Genomic DNA, 17,260 nt, shown 5'->3' on the forward strand with positions numbered 1-17,260 from the left:
GCGAGCCAGGTGTCATTAACAGTCTGGGGCTGGCTTACTCTGGCGTTTTGTCCTCGGGTTACGAAGATGATAAAACACAGCACAGCCTCCCGCACTGGCAGCCTGCTGTGCCCTCATCCCGAGGGACTGAAAGAGTTGTGATTTTGTCTCCATACGTCTCGGATAGTTTGGGTCTAGAATTCTAGGTTGGCTGTCCCTTTTGTCGAGAATCCGGAGTCACTCATTTTTCCTTTCCTTCTCTGGGACTGTATATTCTCTTTTTCTCCACTGTTCTGAAATTTCACGACGGGTGACCGTGGTGGGTGTCTGTGTCCATCCAGAGTGCAGGGTACGTTGGGTGACCGCGGCTCATGCCTTTTAATTTTGGAGGTGTTTCTTCTCGAGTCCTGTCTTCCGTCTCTCTTACTTTCTTCACCCGTGACCATGTGGATGCGGGGCTTTTGGCCTGGTGTAACTTTCCCCCTTCGTTTCAGTTTTTCATCTTCTGCTCCGTCTGCTCTGCTGTCAGATGCTTTCTCCCCTCACATGTGCTCTTGTGTTTTCACGAGCACTCGTTTGGCATTTTGTTCTGTGAATGCTTTTGCCTCCTGTTCTTTCGGCGTGGAAGCACGAGTGTTTCTTGTTGGAAGTATTGATTTTGTCAAGTGTTTTCTCCTGGAATAGTTTGCTTTCCCCACGTTGCCTTTGCTTTCTGTCATCCTTGCTCGAGGCTGTCCTTGGGTGTCTGAGAATCCTTGGCCGTGCTTTGGAGTAAGAGGGAGAAGTGAACGCTGAGGGCGGGGCTGGGCCGTGTAGCAGGGCCTCTTTTGTACGGGAGCTTCTTCTTTGCATGATGATTTTTTCTCTTTAGCTGATTTCCAAGGAGGTGAATTTCAGCTTCCCACCAGGGGTTCAGGTCCAGCTGCCTGCGTTCTAGAAGCTGAGTGGCAGGAAGAGGGCTCTGGGTTTCCACCTTGAGTTTGTATGTTCCCTGTGCCCGCAGACTAGGGGCCACCTGCTTCATCCTCTTCACAGGAGACTGGGGGACCCCTGGTCTGTAGAGGTGGGGAGGGAAGGATGCCTGGGGTCTGACTGCCTCTCAGACAGCCCCCCACACTTCTTGCTTTATCACCTTCCATTCATCCGCAGTTTCAGACATACCTGTTGTTACTGGTTTCTGAGCCTTCTGCAGGTTCTGCCCTGTTCATAGGACTGGGTCTCAGCTCTTGTGCAGGAGGCTTGGGATTTGACTCTGTTGAATAAGTTTAGTTACTTCTTGTTCATGTGCGTTTTAGCTTCTCTTTTTTTTCTCTTTTGGCTGCATCGAGCATCCTGTGGGATCTTAGTTCCCTGATAAGGATTGAGCCCACCTCCCCTGCAATGGAGTCCACATTCGGTTTTACTGACCTGCCAGGGAAGTCCTTAGCTTTGTTCTTTAGCTGCTGATTGAGTGGCTTTGTGTCTTTAAAAAGCTTTACTGTAATTTTGGTTAGCATCTAGGAAGAGGTGAAGTTAATGTGCGCTTTAATCTGCCACCTTCATCCGGGACTCCCCTTTTTTTAAAGTCTTGTAGCTTGGACTTGAGGGTAAAGTTCTCACATCATTCATTCAGTGAAACATAACTCCTTGGCTATAATCATACTCAGTAAATATTTCTCAATATGGAATGAATTTTTGAATGGACAAATTCATTTTATTCATTGATTTGAAATATGTTGAGTTAATAATAAATGGTCACAGAGTCATTGGATATGCAGATTTATTATTTAGAATTATGACTGCTGCTGCTGCTGCTAAGTCACTTCAGTCGTGTCCGACTCTGTGTGACCCCATAGATGGCAGCCCACCAGGCTCCACCATCCCTGGGATTCTCCAGGCAAGAACACTACCAAGACTCAAAATATATAAACATTAATAATCCTTATATATTTTTAGGGGATTCCCAGGTGGTGCTAGTGGTAAAGAACCCTCCTGTCCGTGTAGGAGATGTGAAAGACATGGGTTCTATCCCCGGGTCAGGAAGATCCCCTGGAGGAGGGTGTGGCACCCCACTCCAGTGTTCTTGCCTGGGAAATCCCATGAATAGAGGAGCCTGGAGGGCTGCAGTCCTTGGGGTCGTGAAGAGTCAGACATGACTGAAGCAACACAGCACGTGTGTATATTTTTAATAACTAACTAACTGGTTAGCTGTTTATTGAGTCGCTACTCTGTATAGTGCTCTTGACCCAGTTCCAAGGCTTCATAATTGTTTATATTTTTCTCAAAAATGTCAGTTACCCCCTTCTCTCACTTAAATGTTTTCAATTAGAAACCAGATGGTTATTTGCATGGAGTACCTGAGAATTGTCCTCATCCTCAGTATTTTATGATTAACAGTTGCTTTTTAAAAATTATTCTGTTTTGGAGTAGAGTTGGTTAACCACGTTATGTTGGTCTCAGGTGGTGCAGCAGAATGAGTCATTTACACATTCACCTGTATCTGTTCTTTTTAAAATTCTTTCCCCACTTAAGGTTTTACAGAATACTGAGCAGGGTTCCCTGTGCTGCGCAGTTGCTGCTTTAAAGAGTAGATACTGGAGATTTTCTGTTGTTCCCAGGGCCTACGGGAGTATGGAGTGGGCACTTAGTAAATAAAAATTGGCTGCATTGAAAGTTCTGTGTTCTTAAAGCTTATGAAACACTTTTATAAATGTTACCTTTTATTTCAGTTTGGTGGAAAAGAAAGGGGAAATTTTCTGAAGCAGACTTTGTATGCAGTGAATGTTGTACAGTTAATTTTGAAATCCTGAGAACGACCACCGTGTTAGTTTCCTAAGACGGTTGTAATAACGTGCCACAGATTATGTAGCTGAAAACAACGGATACGCCCTTTGTCACGGTTGTGGAGGCTGTCAGTGAATATCCAGGTGTCGGCAGTGTGCGCCCCCCTGAAGGCCTTGAGGGAGAATGGTCCCTGGAGTCTGTGCTCACTTCTAGGGGTTGCCCACGGCCCTTGTTGTTGCTTGGATGTGACTGCCGCAGAACCCCAGTCTCTGCCTCCCTCTCCGTGTGGCCTTCTCCCTGCGTGTCTGTCCAGATTTCCCCTGTGGGTTCACTGATCATTCAGTGTGGGCCCGTGCTGATGCCTTGTGACCTCCGCTTCACTTCAGAGCATCTTCAGGAACCCTTTTTCTGTACCAGGTCAAATTCACAGGTTCTTGGTGGATGTGCCTTCTTTTAAGAGATGCGGTTCCACCCAGGACAACCACATTTCATGTATGTTTAGTAACCTCAGAAACCAAAGAGTAGTATTTTCTACTGAGTAATTCCACACGCATGGAGGTAAATTATTCAGCTATGTTACATGGGGGCATGGGATGAGACTCAAACTCTCTTAGCAGTTGAATTAAAACAAAAGACAGTTTATTGCCCTTGATTTGAGAGAGCACATTAAATGACTTTCGGATGCCATATTATACTGAGAATTCTGACTTCCCTATTTGAAAAGTGCAGATAAATTTCAAAATGTATCTTCAGAAGAAACATAAGTAATTAATGAAATGGGTGCCAAAAATGGGGAAGGGATTAAAAAAGTATTTTCTGTTATTGGAAAATAAATAATGAACTTTTGTTTCTTGGAAACCAGTCTCATCATTTATAGACCCAATAGATTTGATAAAGAATAATCCCTATAATAATACTAATTTATTTGAAAAAAAATAGTAATTATGTATTCCTGTGCTACAAATGAGCAAGGTCTCTTACTGGCTTTTTTTTTTTTTTAACATTTTATGTTACCTTTGTAAGCCATCATATACTTAACTTAGGATACATCCCACTGTCAAAGTGAAATGCCCCAGTTTCAATGAAAACTTTTTACTTTTCTTCACAAAGGACTGCCAGGGTGGGTTTCTCTTAAGAGTTTTTTTGTCATGAAAAATGAAGGACAGGGCTAAACCAGTTTTTGGCCAGTGTTTTCTATCCTGCTTCAGTTCTAATTCAGGAAGTATTTATTAAAATATAAAGAGTGGATTTGAGGGAATTTAGTTAAGTTTTTAAAATAGGACCAAGGGAGACTAGACCGTATGAATCTAATGATAATGAATGTAGTGTTTCGTATGCGAGACCCTCATAAGCCTTTTATAATTACTGCTGCTTTTCATTTTCTGCAGTTCGTATAAATAAATCGTAATCTACCACGGTGACCCCTCTTGTTTGCAAGTGTTAAATTACGGAGGTTTCACGGACAGCTCCCATATATATCAAAAAGACCTGCAAGTGAGAAACAGCAGTTCCTTATTTGCCAGGTGATTGAAGTACAGGCCTTTTTCCTTAGAGGAATACAGATGCTCAGCCCAGGAAAAGCAGGGGCTCTCCAGAGCACCTCATTCATGACCACACCTCATAATTGCAAGGGAAGAACGTTCTTTGAAATGTCACTAAAATCCATTGTTCGTTTTGACCTCTTAAAAAAGTGAAATTGTTTGAATACTTTTTTTCCATTCATTAACAGCAACAAAAGCTTAAATTCTCAATTTGAAAAGCCGAAGAAGCTATTTAGAGATGTGTGGGAGAGTCGAGGGAGCTCTAAGTGAAGAATTGAGGTGGGGGCCGGAAACCCCAGCGTGCTTCCTAGGTCGGGGTCGTCGGATCTGCCCCCTACCCCTTCCTCGGTTTGGTAATTCACCAGGACTCAGGGTTGCTGTAATCACGGTTGCAGTTTATTACAGTGAGAGATCCAGCTGGCAAGGGGCTTCCCTGGTGGCTCAGTGATAAAGAATCTGCCTGCCAGTGCGGGAGACACGGGTTCCATCCCTGATCCACGAAGATCCCACATGCCAGGAGTAACTGAGCCCATGCACCGCAACTGTTGAGCCTGTGCCCTAGAGCCCAGGAGCTGCAACTGCTGAAGCCAGTGTGCCCTAGAGCGCGTGCTCTGCAGCAAGAGAAACCACTGCCGTGGGAAGCCCGTGCTTCTCAGCTAGAGAGTAGCCCAACCCCCCACAGCCAGAGAAAGCCCATGCAACAACAAAGACCCAGCACAGCCAAAAACAAGTAAAGTAAAATTATGGAAGAAAAAAAAGTTTCCTTAAAAAGAATAAAAGATAGCTGGCAAAATCAGCAAAGACAGTGAACGCAGTGAATGCTGGAAACCCACACACACACGCTTTACCTAGAGTCCTCTTCCAAGACAGTGCACAGGATGGTCTTAATTCCTCCCGCAGCATGTTGGCCCAGCACGTCCTGGGGATGCTCGGGTGAGACGCAGAGTGTCCGGGGCGGCCGTGGGGGGCAGCCAGTTTCAGGTGCCCTTTGCCCAGCACACACCCATCTTCCAGTCGCCTGGAGGGGAACTAGGGGTGTTGGTATAAACTGTATGGTCGGAACAAACTGTGTGGGCACAGTGGGCCACTCTTACATTTGGGGAAGAGTTCACGTTCTTGTTGGGTCCTGTTTACCTCCCTCCTGACCCTGGAGGCAGGCTTTCTCAGGCCTGCTGCCTGTGCTGGTTCTTGTCTGCAAACCTCCATTCCGCTTGTCTATCAGCCTGTTCGCTCTGCTATCAGAATCCTTCCCGAGTCCAGTCACCCTTCGCTGTGTCCACCACCACTGCCCTGGTCCAAGGCACCATCCTCCCTGGACTCTTGCATCCGTTTCAAAATTTGTTTCCGGGCTTGTTTGCTCACGGCCCCTCTGCAGTCTGTTCTGAGAGCAGCCAGACGGATTGTTCTGAAACAGGATTCAGATCATGGCACTCCTCTGCTGTGTGGTTCCGTGTGATTGGTCCCTGTGTGCTCTCTGAGCACCTCTGCTGCTCACGGGCCTCATCGGCTCTCCTCTGCTGGCCTCTGCTATCCGTCCAGTGCACAGAGATGCCTGCTCACAGGCCTTTGCGGTGATGCTTTACCTGGAGCGTGATGACCCCTACTCTCCCCCTCACTGTCTTCAAGTTTCTGCTTAAAGTCAGAAAAAGCATCCTCACGCCATCTCCCCAGCCTTGCAGCCTGCTAGACATTTATCCCCTGACGTTGTCTGCATCAGGTTCTTTCTCTGGGTCTGCTCCGTTTCTTCTACCTGGAATGTATGCTCTGTGAGAGCAGATTGCTTCTATTTTTGTGAGCCGGCACCTTGAACACTTCAGCCATAGGAAGCACTCAGTACATATTCTTGAGTAGGTTAGTGAAGAAATCAGTACAAATCTCAACTTGGATAAAAGTTCCCATCCACCATTGCAGATACATGTGGCCGTGGTGGAGGTTAAAGGGGTTCAAGGTCATGAGAGCTGAGGCTTTGACTTCGTCAGGACTCACAGCAGGTAAAAGGTGTGCCTGGTGCAGTACTTGGATAAGACTCCCAGTCTCCTGGTGTCCACCTCACAGTTCAGCTCCTGTTATCTCTGACTTGGGTAGCGGTTGAACAGATCCAGAATTATGCATCTATAACTGATAACGCGTTATAGGTGTTAAGTGCCCTTGACATCCAAATAAGGGGCTTCCACTAACAATAGAGCAGTAAGTTAAGCCTCGTTTGGTTTCATCTCAGGGGACGCCCGTCTCACTTTTCTTTGCTCCTTGTTTTCCCGTAAGTTCATGTTTGGTAGAGAGAAGGGACCACTGAGAAAAGGCTAATTGAGAAAAAAAGATGCTCTGTGTGGCCATGGTGATTTTTTCCCCAGCCACAGAAAGACAAACATTCTGTGCACATCTTTCTTCACTGCTCAGAGTGTACAGGCTGTGCTTGTAACACATGGAACAGTCCACATCTGTTATTTCTTTAGCTCTTTCCAGCTTTGAATTATGTCCCTGTTGGTGTGTTTGTCAACTTAACCCTTAGGAGAGAAACCCTTGTCTGTTTTCACATCTGAGACCGAGGTCACAGGCCAGAGAGAGAAGGTCAAGTGTAGCCAAGAGAGCTTTCTTTCTCATTGTGTCTGGTCTGGCCGAAGGGGTAAGAGACAGTGTGAACCGCTGTTACCGTAGGTTGTCAGGTTACGGTTTCCTTGGCGACCGACTTGTTCCTTTCTAGGGCAGCTAAATACAGCAACACTATAAGACTGTAGCTGAGTTTGGCCTTCAGGTGGGACCCTTGGATTCTTCCAGAATTTGCGCGAGGCCCCCTCTGTAGGGCCCGAACTTAATTTCTTGAGCGTAACATTCCCTGTTCCACCCAGCAGCGTGTCTGATACCAAATAATGAAGCAATACTCTGGCCACCTGATGTGAAGAGCCGACTCATTGGAAAAGACCCTGATGCTGGGAAAGATTGAAGGAGGGAGAAGGGGACGTCAGAGGATGAGGTGGTAGAGAGCATCACTGACTCAATGGACGTGGATTTGAGCAAACTGAGAGACAGTGAAGGGAGGAGGAGCAGTCCATGGGTCAGAAAGAGCCAGACACGACTTAGCGACTGAACAAAATGTTTGTGTGATGCGTGGCGACTCTTTCTTTCCCCTCAACTAAAACCGGTGGTTCTTTGAAAGAGAGCCTGTCTTAGACAGCAGGTCACGTTCTCACTGGCCTGGGGGCTGCAGCCCTGTGATCCTGCTGGGGTTGCGGACTTGACCTCAGAGTTTCTGCCCAGTGGTGGGCCCCAGGCTTCCCTAACGTGGACTCCGGTCTTGCACACCCAGGCCTGGGAGCTCAGTCTCTGCGACTCCCCGACTTTCTTCCTCTTTCTCATCTCTTTAAAGACTCAGGCAGGACAGCCTCTCTGGGATGGTGAATCACATCAGTTTATGTAATGCTCGTCCTTTGCCACTTAGAGAAACTAGAGGAGTTGCTTATGTGTGTTATTTTTCACATGTTCTGGGTTCTTGAACTGTAGCCCGTGCATTTCAGAACTCAGAAAACAGAGTGGGGACAACCTGTTTTTACGTGCATTGGAAAACATCTTGTGAGACTTGCTAAAGAGGGCAACTTGGTCCAACAGGAAAGGTCATGGTGAAAATCTGAAAGCCCAGTTGTGTCGAGAGTTCAGAACAAATATCGTATAAACACATATATAACGAATTTAAAAAAGCGGTAGTGAGGGAGGTATTCGCCGGGAAGGAATAGAGACACAGAGAGTGGACCTGTGGACACAGTGGGGGAGGGAGAGGGTGGGCAGATTGGGAGAGTAGCATTGACATGTGTCCACTCGCGTGAGTGAGACAGCTAACCAGTGGGGAGCTGCTGTAGCACAGGGAGCTCAGCTCATTGTTCTGTGATGACCCAGTGGGTAGGACGAGAGGTTCAAGAGGAAGGGGATATCTGTACACTTACGGCTGATTCACTTCACTGCACAGCAGGAACCAGCGCAACGATGTAAAGAAACTTAGCAGTTCAGTTCAGTCACTCAGTCGTGTCCAACTCTGAACCCCATGAATCACAGCACACCCTGTCCCCATCACCAGCTCCCAGAGTCTACCCAAACCCACGTCCATTGAGTCGGTGATGCCATCCAACCATCTCATCCTCTGTCGTCCCCTTCTCCCACTTTCAATCTTTCTCAGCATCAGAGTCTTTTCCAGTGAGTCAGCTCTTCGCATCAGGTGGCCAAAGTATTGGAGTTTCAGCTTTAGCATCAGTCCTTCCAGTGAACACTCAGGACTGATCTTTAGGATGGACTTGTTGGATCTCCTTACAGTCCAAAGGGCTGTCAAGAGTCTTCTCCAACACCACAGTTCAAAAGCATCAATTCTTTGGCGCTCAGCTTTCTTCACAGTCCAACTCTCACATCCATGCATGACCACTGGAAAAACCGTAGCCTTGACTAGACGGACCTTTGTTGGGAAAGTAAAGAAACTGTAGTTAAAAAAAGTGATGTCTTGACTGTGGGGCTCCTGCGCTGCTGCCTGCAGGCTGCTAGGTAGTGTCTTGCTTTTAATTCTAAACACTTAAGAATTAAAAAATACAGTCCATCTTGGTTATCTTTGCTGTGATTTGCCTGGTCCGGGAACTAAGATCCCGCTTGCCTCACTGCATTGTTGGTTAGTTGATAAGTCGTCTCCAACTCTCGTGGCCCCATGGACTGTATCCCGCCAGGCTCCTCTGTCTATGGAATTCTCCATGCAAGAATACTGGAGTGGGTTGCCATTCTCTTCAGGGGATCTTCTTGACCCGGGGATCGAACCCATGTCTCCTGCTTGACAGGCAGATTCTTTACTACTGAACCTCAACAGAAGCCCGTAATCTCTGTTTACCTCTGTGTGTGTTTTCCGGGTTTTCTTTTTTTTTTTTTCCTTATAGTGGTGCTGTAAGTAAGGTTGAATTTCTGGCCACTTACAATGCTTTTGTGATTTTTAAGTATTAATCAATGAAAGGCATTCTCCTTGCCCCTGCTGTTTAAAAACAGCCAGTGTATCAGTTTGGGAACTTAACTTTGGAAATAGTCCTGCTACAATCACCTGTTACAGATTTCTGCGGTTGGGGTTGAAGTATGTAGTACTAGGTTTTCTTATGACTGCTTTTTAACTTGACTGAATGCAGGACTAGTTGATAAAAATTGCTGTTTACAGCTGTAGGTAAAAAAAATGGAAATGCTTATTAGTGTTCAGCTTATAGATTTTTTATTACGCTTTTGTTATAAATACTTCATTGGCTGAGTTTAATTCAGTGCAACAGAATTGAAATATAATAATGCTATTGATTTAATTAATGCTGGCATCTTAATGTCCATTTTTAGATGAAACGAATGTAAAGGGGGTAATTATCTAATGACTATATGAGAACTAGGTCTTTGATAAAACAAAAGAGGAACAGTATGATAATTTGCGTTGGATTTTTTTTTTTTGGCATAACAGAACATGCTGATATGAATAAAGGAGTTAAGCCTAGGTCGTTGTTGATAATATATATGTGAATGTGAGACTAATTAAAACCCTCCTTTGACTTTTCTGAAGCCTTTTCTTAGAAATTATGCAAATTAACTGAAGCCTTTGAAAAGATGCTTATGCAATGTTTGAGGTCCCTGAAGACCAAAAAAAAAAACTTGCATGTTGCAACTGAAAAAATATACTGGGAAGTGTTCTTTTCTTTATTAATTAATTTATTTTAATTGGAGGCTAATTACTTTACAATATTGTGGTGGTTTTTGCCGTACATTAACATGAATCAGCCATGGGTGTACATGTGTCCCCATCCTGAACCCCCTCCTACCTCCCTCTCCATTCCATCCTTCTGGGTCGTCCCAGAGCATCAACTTTGAGTGCCCTGTTTCATGCTTCGAACTTGGACTGGTCATTTATTTCACATATGGTAATATACATGTCGGAGAAGGCAATGGCAAGCCACTCCAGTACTATTGCCTAGAAAATCCCATGGATGGAGGAGCCTGGTAGGCTGCAGTCCGTGGGGTCGCTAAGGGTCGGACACGACTGAGAGACTTCACTTTCACTTTTCACTTTCCACTTTCACACATTGGAGAAGGAAATGGCAACCCACTCCAGTGTTCTTGCCTGGAGAATCCCAGGGACGGGGGAGCCTGGTGGGCTTCCGTCTATGGGGTCGCACAGAGTCGGACACGACTGAAGTGACTTAGCAGCAATATACATGTTTCAGTGCTATTCTCCCAAATCACCCCACCCTCGCCTTCCCCCACAGAGTCCAGCAGGCTGTTATTTATATCTGTGTCTCTTTTGCTGTCTCGCATATAGGGTTGTCGTTACCATCTTTCTAAATTCCATGTATTGGTGTTTTTCTTTCTGACTTACTTCACTCTGTATAATAGGCTCCAGTTTCATCCACCTCATTAGAACTGAGTTCTTTTTAGTAGCTGAGTAATATTCCATGGTGTATATATACTACAACTTCCTTATCCATTCGTCTGCAGTGGACATCTAGGTTGCTTCCATGTCCTGGCTATTGTAAACAGTGCTGCGATGAACATTGGGGTACACGTGTCTCTTTTAATTCTGGTTTCCTTGGTGTGTATGCCCAGCAGTGGGATTGCTGGGTCACATGGCAGTGTTTTTGTGTATGATGTGCTAAAAGATTTTGATACTTATGTGCAAGGGGACGGAATTGCACATTGTTTTTTGTCCATTTTTTATATCCTCATGAGCAAAACTAGAACCAGAGGATTAAAGATTGAGGCTCAAACGGCCACCGCTGAAGGAAATTCCTGGAGTATTTAATTGTGGAACTTGGGCTGTAAAAGTTTAGTTTCTGTGCAGGGAGTGAGGCACTGCTTTTCTTACATGAAAATCTTCACCGAGTACATTTTAATTGTGTCATGTTAGTTGACTCACTGGAAAAGACTCTGATGCTGGGAGGGATTGGGGGCGGGAGGAGAAGGGGACGACAGAGACTGAGATGGCTGGATGGCATCACCGACTCAATGGACATGAGTTTGAGTGAACTCCGGAAGTTGGTGATGGACAGGGAGGCCTGGCGTGCTGTGATTCATGGGGTCGCGGAGAGTCGGACACGACTGAGCGACTGGACTGAACTGAATTAGTTTAAGCTCCCTCTCCCCCATGCCACATTCTTCCTATTTTTCTATCATGTGGAGTGTATTTATCTGATGAAGCAGGGCTGGCAAGAAGCATTGGCTGTTTGGAGAACCTGTGATGTACATGTGCTAAATTGTAAGCGCTGCCAGCTCCTAAAGTAAACGGAGAGCAATCAGTGGGTTAAGATCAAGGAGGCATTTGGGAGATGAGGTGACCCTAGAACGTTCTTTGTTTTCCCCTGTCTTCTGCCTCTTGATTGGTACTCTTCACCTCCCTCTGTAGGCCAGCACTCTGGCACTTACCTGTGTCGTGGAGAACCTCAATATTCACCCGAAGCTTTGTTGCTCCGCCAATGACCAATATTCAGGCAGCTCTTTGCAGCATGTGCTCAGTCATGTCTGACTTTTTGTAGCCCATCAGGCTCCTCTGTCCAAGGGATTCCCGAGGCAAGAATACTGGAGTGGGTTGCCAGTTCCTCCCCCAGGGGATCTTCCCGACCCAGGGATTGAAGCCGCATCTCTTATGGCTCCTGCATTGGCAGGTGGATTCTTCATCACTGCGCCACCTGGGAAGCCCAGTCTGTGCAGCAGTGTTTCTTAAATGGTGATACTTTATTCTTTCAGGTCATGCTTTTTTTCCCCAGGCATGGGGGTCCCCTTAAAGGCATCTCGGGGACCAGCGTGTACCTGAGTGCTCTGAGCTTGTCTGATGTCCTCTGCCTCACAGGTGAAATAAAGGAAGACATCGGACAGAATTGTAAAGGTAGAACGCCAAATATATTGCGTTTTGTGCACACTTCTTTTTACAGCATTCTTTATCACATCTCAGTCATTTTCCAACCAAATTCCAAGATTCTCAGTGTCGGGAACCACATGTTTTTTACTTCATTCTGTACCAAGGTTAACACTTAACACAGGGTATTGAAAATACCACCAGCAGGTTGGGACTCCTGTGGACTTGGAAGCTGGGCACGTTTCCTGGAGGAACTCCATTTATCAGATGAACCTGTCTGGGTTAGCACTGACACCATCATATGACAGATAAGTGTTGATGACGGATAGCTTGTCGAGCATTGTAGGCATTCGCTGTACACATTTCTTCAGTCTCCATGCCTTAAAGAACATGAAAGCAGTTAGTAAAAAATCCTGGTTCATTGTTGATGAAGACTGATTTTATACAAACATTGGAAGGTAATTCTAGTGTCAGAATTTTATCTTGACGGTTCTTTCTTAAGCCATCGACAGGTGCTGCGAATTGACAGCAGTAATTGGAGGTTTGCAGTAAGTGGTCACTATTAATAGCTATCACTTTTTAACTTGGCAATATCTGTCTTTGAAATAGCATCTTAGGAGCATATAGGTTGTAAATAAGGGTTTTATTATTATTTTTTTTTGCTTGCTTAACTATTAGCAGTTGAAAAATGAAAAGAGCCATTTTGGTCTTTGCTTCTCAGTCTGTTCCATGGCTAATCACAGACCACTAGGTAATCTGATGGCTGGATCACGTTCTTAGCATCAGACCACGTAGATTTGAATCCTGGCTTCCCAGGTGGTGCTAGAGGTAAAGAACCCGCCTGCTAATGCAAGTGACATAGGAGATGCAGGTTCGATCCCTGAGTCAGGAAGATCCTCTGCAGAAGGAAAGTGGCAACCCACTCCAGTATTCACGCATGGAGAATCCCACGGACAGAGGAGCCTGGCGGACTACAGACCATGGGGTTGCACTGAGTTAGCAGGCACACGTGCATTCTCTTACCAGCTGTGTGTCCTTGTTTAGGTAACTGAACCTCTATATGTCTTAGTTTCCTTTCTGTAAGATGGATCCTCCCCCATAGTCTGCTGTGAGGGGAAATGCTAATACAAGGAAGGCGCTCACAAGTATTTGCAGTATGCTCACCGCTGGTGCTGCCTCTCCCTGCTGGAACGTTTTAATCCAGGCCGAGCCAGTGTCAGTGTCAGTGCTGTCTCTGACTCTGCAGTTGTCACTCGGTCCTGTCCGGCTCTTTGCCGCCCCATGGACCGCAGCACACCAGGCTTCCCTGTCCATCACCAGCTCCCAGAGCTCACTCAAACTCAGGTCCATTGAGTCGGCAATGCCATCCCCCCATCTCATCCTCTGTTGGCCCCTTCTCCTCCCGCCTTCAGTCTTTCCCAGCATCAGGATCTTTATCTAGTGAGTCAGTTCTGCACATCAGGTGGCCAAAACAGTGGAGTTTCAGCTTCAGCATCAGTCCTTCCAATGAATATTCAGGACTGATTTCCTGAGAGAGTGAAAGCTCTGTAGGTTTAGGAAAAATAAAGCTGATGAAGTTCGCCTGGGTTATGGAAGTTGATGTATATAATAATCTCTTTTACACTGTCATTCGACTGAAAATAAGATTCCCTGAAGAGCGATTGTTAAGGTAGGCTGGTAAGACAGCCCTTCAGTAAAATGAATGGTGTTTTACTTCTAATCAATATAAAACTACTTCAGGGCAAAAATAAAATGTATAGCCATTAATGAAAATGGGAATGACATCGCCAGCCTGTCTTAAAAGAAAGGGGCTTTTTCCATAAGCAGTTTAACTGGACTCCAGTTTGTTTGGATAAACAGTATTTCGTGAATGTGACAGGCACATCTGTAAATGTCCTGAGGATTTACTACCTACTCCTCATCTCAGGAACAGCATCATTCTTGATCCAGTAATTGAGAGGTGTGAAGGATTCTTTGGAGCTTTGCAAAGGCCAGGATGTATCTTTCAACCCGCAGTGAATTTCCCATTATCTCTCAGCAGATCATTGGTTTTCTGAATCATTTCGGGGGTCAGCAACACTTCCCCTCAATCTCTCCTTAGAATCAAAAATGATTAGCTGGTGTCTGTAAATGAACACGTGTTCTCTGACTGTGTTAATAGCCCAAAGTAAATGGGCTCGAACTAAATTTATTTTCCAATGAGAATATCTTTGCCTTTTCTTATATGTTCATATGCATGTACATTTATTTGTACACACACCGTGCTCAGAAGGTCTGTGTATTGTCTTATTTGGAAATCCAATGGCATTGAATTTTTTTTTTTTTAATCATAAAAATCTCTGTATTTGTTAGGAGTGCTGAATGACTCCTTTTGCTTCTTGGATCAGACCTAAATACCTCAATGCAGTATTTTAAGACCCAGACTCCCTAACTGAATTTACTGTCCCACCTTCCCAGAATCATTTCATTGTCATCTGAAGTCTCATGATTTTTATATTCAAAATTAAGGTTCACGCTTTTAACTCCCCGGATGGCCAGTGTCTCGGTGGTTATGCTTTTTGATGCTACAAGTAGAAACAGTATTTGTTCTGAATTTTTTTCTAAGTCTGCCTCTTCCATCACTGTTCTCTGTACGTCTTTTCCTTCCGCCTTTTGCAAATGCAGTTTTCATTGTGTGAATTTTGTGCATCATCTGGTGGCCTGGTCTGTGGTGAAAGTGAAGGGAAAGTGCTAGTCGTTCAGTCACATCTGACTTTTTGACCCCATGGGCTGTAGACCGCCAGGCTCAGGCTCCTCTGTCTGTGGAATTCTCCAGGCAAGCAAACTGGAATGGGTAGCCATTCCCTTCTCCAGGGGATCTTCCCTACGCGGGGATCAAATCTGGGTCTCCTGCATTACAGGCAGATTCTTTACCACTGAGCCACCAGGGAAGCTCAGTGTGTGGTGCCCCAGTGGTTTTTAATGGATGCTGATCAAATGAATGGATGAATGACAGAACACAGAATTAGAATAGATATCAAGAAATCATCTAGTTTTTGATGTTTCTCTGGCTGGATTGTCTTGTGTTGTTGGAAGAAGGTGTTTGCTATAGCAAGCGTTCTCTTGGCAAAACTCTATTAGCTTTTGCCCTGCTTCTTCTGTACTCCAAGGCCAAATTTTCCTGTTATTCCATGTATCTTTCCCACTTTTGCATTCCAGTCCCCTATAATGAAAACAACATCTTTTTGGGGTGTTAAGTCATAGCAAACACCCTCTTGCAACAACACAAGAGATTACACATGGACATCACCAGATGGTCAATACCAAAATCAGATTGATTATGTTCTTTCCAGGCAAAGATGCAGAAGCAGAAACAAAGATGGAGAAGCAAAGAAGTCAGCAAAAACAAAACCTGGAGCTGACTGTGGCTCAGATCATGAATTCCTTATTGCCAAATTCAGATTTAAATTGAAGAAAGTAGGGAAAACCACTAGACCATTCAGGACCCAAATCATAAGATCCCTTACGATTATACAGTGTAAGTGAGAAATAGATTCAAGGGATTAGATCTGATAGAGTGCCTGAAGAACTGTGGATGGTGGTTCTTGACATTGTACAGGAGGTGGTGATCAAGAACATCCTTAAGAAAAAGAAATGCAAAAAGGCAAAATGGTTGTCTGAAAAGGCCTTTACAAATAGCTGTGAAAAGAAGAGAAGGGAAAACCAAAGGAGAAAAGGAAGATATACCCATTTGAACGCAGAGTTCCAGAGAATAGCACGGAAAGATAAGAAAGACTTCCTCAGTGATCAATGCAAAGAAATAGAGGAAAACAATAGATTGGGAAAGACTAGAGATCTCTGCAAGAAAATTACAGTTACCAAGGGACCATTTCATGCAAAGATGGGCATAATAAAGGACAGAAATGGTATGGACCTAACAGAAACAGAAGATAATAAGAGGTGGCAAGAATACATAGAAAAACTGTACATAAAAGATCTTCATGACCCAGATAATCATGGTGGTGTGATCACTCACCTAGAGCCAGACATCCTGGAATGCAAAGTCAAATGGGCCTTAGGAAGCATCACTATGAACAAAGCTAGTGGAGGTGATGGAATTCCAGTTGAGCTACTTCAAATCCTAAAAGAGGATGCTGTGAAAGTGTTGCACTCAATATGCCAGCAAATTTGGGAAACTCAGCAGTGGCCACAGGACTGGAAAAGGTCAGTTTTCATTCCAATCCCAAAGAAAGGCAATGCCAAAGAATGCTCAAACTACCACGCAATTGTACTCATCTCACACACTAAAAAAGTAATGCTCAAAGTTCTCCAAGCCAGGCTTCAGTAGTACATGAACAGTGAACTTCCACATGTTCAAGCTGGATTTAGAAAGGGCAGAAGAACCGGGGATCAATTTGCCAACATCTGCTGGATCATCGAAAAAGCAAGAGAGTTCCAGAAAAACATCTATTTCTGTTTTATTGACTATGCCAAAGCCTTTGACTGTGTGGATCACAATAAACTGGAAAATTCTTCAAGAGATGGGAATACCAGACAACGACCACCTTACCTGCCTCCTGAGAAACCTGTATGCAGCTCAGGAAGCAACAGTTAGAACTAGACATGGAATAACAGACTGGTTCCAAATTGGGAAAGGAGTACATCAAGGCTGTATATTGTCACCCTGCTTATTTAACTTATATGCAGAGTACATCATGAGAAATGCTGGGCTGGAAAAAGCACAAGCTGGAATCAGGATTCCCAGGAGAGATATCAATAACCTCAGATATTCAGATGACACCACACTTATGGCAGAAAGAGAAAAATAGCTGAAAGTCCTCTTGATGAAAGTGAAAGAGGAGAGTGAAAAAGTTGGCTTAAAACTCAACATTCAGAAAACTTAAGATCATGGTATCAGGTCCCATCACTTCATGGCAAATAGATGGGGAAACAGTGGAAACAGTGACAGATTTTATATTTGAGGGGCTCCAAAATCACTGCAGATGGTAATTTCAACCATGAAATTAAAAGACACTTACTCCTTGGAAGAAAAGTTATGACCAACCTAGACCGCATATTAAAAAGCAGAGACATTACTTTGCCAACAGAAGTCCGTCTAGTCAAAGCTATGGTTTCTCCAGGAGTCATGTATGGATGTGAG

At 44.7% G+C, this 17,260-nt stretch overlaps 1 protein-coding gene across 3 annotated transcripts in view; it reads left to right on the forward strand.

The window, feature by feature from the left end:
• Window positions 1–17,260, forward strand: part of SFMBT2 (Scm like with four mbt domains 2) — a 179,396-nt gene that overhangs the window by 87,936 nt on the left and 74,200 nt on the right. The gene's annotated exons all lie outside the window — the stretch shown is intronic.

The sequence above is a fragment of the Moschus berezovskii genome, chromosome 15 (assembly GCF_049115385.1).
Source record: "Moschus berezovskii isolate FMDL1 chromosome 15, NW_MosBer_1.0, whole genome shotgun sequence".
Classification (NCBI taxonomy): Eukaryota; Metazoa; Chordata; class Mammalia; order Artiodactyla; family Moschidae; genus Moschus; species Moschus berezovskii.